Below are 4,725 nucleotides of genomic sequence, written 5' to 3'. Positions count from 1 at the left end.
GCGAGCTGTTGTAATATCCTCGGTGTTGAAGTCGAATATCACCGGTGCCTGAAGGGGGTGGTCCCAACAGTTATGTTTCTGCACCGACCTGCATGGGGGTGGTTGCAGCAGCATCGTTGTTGCAGCACGTGAGCTCGATGGCATAGTAGCCATGGCAGGTGCGTGACAAGCTCACCGACGTTCCCCAACGTTGTGGCTAGTGCAAGCATAGGCGGCGACCGGAGGGCTCTACACGGTCAACTACAAACCTAACAACTAACCTAACACACAGTAGGTAATTAACAACTAACCTAACAACTAACCTAGCTCGAGGGGTAATACCACTAACAACTAACCTAATTACCACTAACAACTAACAAGTAACCTAACTAACCTAATTACCAGTACGTAACCACTAACAACTAACCTAACTGACCTAACTAACAATAGGTAATTAACAACTAACCTAACTGACCTAACTAATGAATTAAACGAAAAAAAGGAAAAAAGGACTCACCGAGCTCCGACGGTGGAGGAGAGGGCGGTGGAGGGGGGGCGCAGGGCGGCGGTGGGGTGTGTAGGTGGGGAGGTGGGGGGGGAGGCGGCGGCGGTGTGGCGGCGGCGGCGCTGGGGGCGCAGGGAGGAGGAGGAGGCCCGCAGGGGGGGGGGTCGCAGGGCGGCGGTGGGGAGGTGGGGGGGGGGGGAGGCGGCGGCGGTGGGGCGGCGGCGGCGCTGGGGGCGCAGGGAGGAGGAGGAGGCCCGCAGGGGGGGGGCGCAGGGCGTGCGTGGGAGAGAGAGAGCGCGTGGGAGAGAGAGAGTGCGTGGGAGAGAGGAGAGAGGTAGGCGCGCGGCGACCGTTAACTTTTCGGGGGTCCATCTCCTTTGCCGTCTGCCACTGATCCCCTTTGCCGTCAGCCACGGACGGCAAAGCTACTTAGGCAGACGGCAAAGGGGTGGGTGGGGCCGGGGTGGGATGGGGAGAGAGGAGGGGTGGGGTGGGACAGCTTTGCCGTCGGCCATCCCTACCTTTGCCGTCTGTCAGCAGACGGCAAAGAGGTGGCTGATGGCAAATACTTATTTTGCCATCAGCCTCCTCTTTACCGTCTGTTTTTTGCCAACACACGGTAAAGAGGTTCTTCGCCGTCCGCTGGCTGACGGTAATGATTTGGCGGACGGCAAATATAGGAATTCCAATAGTGCAACTGCCATATGAGCCATCGAAGTCCTGTCATGTCGAAGCCTGAATATCGTTTGGAGATCAACGAGGCAACCAGCTGGTATCTCAATACCGAAGTTGTGCCTCATCTTCGGCTTGTCGTTCCTTATGTCAACGAAGCAAAAGTGACGCCGCTGCGAAGGAACTCCATGAGTCCAGGACAATGCTTGTCACTCCTGCAATAGAAACAAATTAAAATGGAACAAATGTTACATACTGCTCCAATAAGGAAACATGTTGCACTACAACTAAAGAGAAACTTATCTTTAGGATTCAAATAGAACATATGCAATGGAACCTAGAGAGATCACTATAGCTATCCAATGGAACCTAGAGAGATCACTAGCTATATGCAATTTTCATGAATATGAGACATATCATATTGCTATCCAATGGAACCTAGAGAGATCACTAGCTATATTCAATTTTCATAACCTTGGATCAAAGAACACCGCATAAAATTGTATCACTACAACTATGATTTCAATGGAACATATTGAACCAATCAGATTTTTCAGATTATGGAACACTATTCCAATCAGATTGTGTTCCCTTCAACTAATCAAAATTGTTTCACTACAACTATTTGAAGAGAACCAACTATGATTCCAATGGAACATATTAAACACTAGTTCATTCTAATACGATTTTTCAGATTATGGAACACTATTCCAATCAGATTGTGTTCCCCTTCAACTAATCAAAATTGTTTCACTACAACTATTTGAAGGGAACCAACTATGATTCCAATGGAACATATTCAACACTAGTTGATTCTAATACGATTTTTCAGATTATGGAACACTATTCCAATTAGATTGTGCTCCCCTTCAAGTAATCAAAATTGTTGCACTACAACTATTTGAAGGGAACCAACTATGATTCCAATGGAACATATTAAACACTAGTTGATTCTAATACGATTTTTCAGATTATGGAACACTATTCCAATTAGATTGTGCTCCCCTTCAACTAATCAAAATTGTTTCACTACAACTATTTGAAGGGAACCAACTATGATTGAAACAAATAAACTTACAATGTCATTATCTTGGATCAAAGAAAGCCTCAAAACTTACCTCGCCCATTGGAAGATCAAGACATGGCTTGCGAAGCATATTTGGATGATGGAAACACCGCGTTGATCGGCAGTGTACTCCAGATCAAGCTCGAAGAACTTCTCATGATCCGCTGCGTGGTCAAACCATCATTCCTTCAACTGTTGAAGGAAAAACGGCACCTCCCTGGTCAGGTTCATGTACACAACACGGAGCTTGGTCGTGCCATGCGCGACCACCTCATGAAAGCTAGTTGGCATGGTGGAAGAAGAGAAGGGAAGAAGAGAGGAGAAGAACAGAGAGGGCGATGCGAGAGAGAAGAAGAACAGAGAAATGGCGACTGTACGCTTCGGTTCGTGCTTTTCATCGCCCGAAATGACGCGGATGCAAACCATTTGGGCCTTTAATCCTGGGTTGCGCCACCAACCGAGACTAAAGAGGTATACTAAACGGTTGCCACCACTACGGCAGGCCACGTGTTAGGATTTTAGTCCCGGGTTGAGCCACCAACCGGGACTAAAGAGGTATACCAACCGTCGCCACAACCACGGCAGGCCACGTGTTAGGCCTTTAGTCCCGGGTTGAGCCACCAACCGGGACTAAAGGGGGATACGAACGGTTTCCACCACCACTGCCCGCCGCGTAGCCCTTTAGTCCCGGTTTGGGACACGAACCGGGACTAAAGGCTCCTTACGGGCCGGGACTAAAGCCTCGAGGGAGGCATTGAGAATTGGGGCGACGTGGCCGGGCCTTTAGTCCCGGCCCAGAGGCAGGCCGGGACTAAATGGTCCAGGACAAAGGCCCGTTTTCTACTAGTGTGTGTTATATACGCTTCCGCTTAGCGATCTACAAGGGTATGTAGATGCTCTCCCCCACTTGTAAATGGTGATCTCCATAGATTGATCTTGGTGAGCGTAGGATTTTTTTGTTTCGCATGCGACGTTCCCCAACAGTGGCATAATGACCTTGGTCTATGAGTAGATGACATCACGACTAGAACACAAAGGAGTTTGTGGGAGCTGATATTCAGATTGCTTCCCTCCTTCATGTTTTCTTTATTCAGCGGTATTGTGGGATGAGGCGGCCCGGACCAACTTTACTCCTCGACGTACAAGAGAGCGGTTCCATCGACAGACATGCAACATGTTGCATAAAGATGGCTGACATGTGTCTGTATTTCCCACCTTAGTTGAATCGGATTCGACAAAGGCGGTCCTTGTAGAAGGTTAAATATCAACTTGCATATCACCGTTGAGGTTTTGCATAGGTAAGAAGCGTTCTTACTAGATACCCATAACAGCCACGTAAAACATGCAACTACAAATTATTGGACGTCTAACTTGTTTTTGTAGGGTATGTTGTGACATGATATGGCCAAAGACATGATGATATATATTTGATGTATGAGATGATCATGTTGTAATAGTTTATATCGACTTGCATGTCGATGCTACGGGAACCAACAGGAGCAATAGGGTTGTTTTTTATTGTTGTATAACCGGCGTGTCAATCATTAAGCGCTATGTAATGCATTACTTTACCGCTAAAAGGTAGAAATAGTAGTACAAGCATGATTGGTGCGACAACATCGATGGCAACACAATGATGGAGATCATGGTGTTGTGCCGGTGACAATGGAGATCATTCCGGTGCTTTCAAGATGGAGATCAAAAAGCATTAGTTCGTGGCCATATCATGTCACTTATGTTTTGCATGTAATGTTAATCCTTTTTATGCACCTTGTTTTGCTTCAGACGACGGCAGCATTATAAGGTGATCCCTCACTAGAATTTCAAGATAAAATTGTGTTCTCCCCGAGTGTGCACCGTTGCGACAATTCGTCGCTTCAAGACACCACATAATGATCGGGGGTGATAGACTCTATGTTCACATACTCTAATTATTCTAATTACCCAATTAATTAATTAAATAATATATCTAATGATTTATTTAATAAAAACATTATTTTTATTTCTACATTTTAATTTTTACTTTTCTCACAAGAGGGAGTGGGGCCTCCCTGTCATAGACAGCGGGGTGAGTTGGCCCCACCGGTAAGTGGCTTAGGCCACATACACATTTTTCTACATACACATATTATCCATATACCTACATACATAAATACAAACATCGTGCATCTTATACATACAAAATACGTACGACATTTATACATACATACGCAATACATCATTTATTTTTATTTCTTTCAAAGACTCTCTCTCTCCAACCTCCCTGGTTAACATAGAACTCAACATCAGAGAGAGGGACACATCTCCAAGATCACCTACACGAACCTAACAGCGTCGGATACGAGCGCCGTTTGCCAGAACGGAACCGGGACGGCGCGAGGAAGGAGATGGTGGGAGGAGCCCGAGGAGGGGCTCACTAACGTTGAGGAGAGGTCCCGGTGAAGCCGGAGTTCTCGGGAGGCGGAGGTGACGGCGAGGAGGAGGACGAGGCGGTGCCGGTGGT

The sequence above is a fragment of the Hordeum vulgare genome, chromosome 2H (assembly GCF_904849725.1).
Source record: "Hordeum vulgare subsp. vulgare chromosome 2H, MorexV3_pseudomolecules_assembly, whole genome shotgun sequence".
Classification (NCBI taxonomy): domain Eukaryota; kingdom Viridiplantae; phylum Streptophyta; class Magnoliopsida; order Poales; family Poaceae; genus Hordeum; species Hordeum vulgare.
This window is presented reverse-complemented; position numbering follows the sequence as displayed.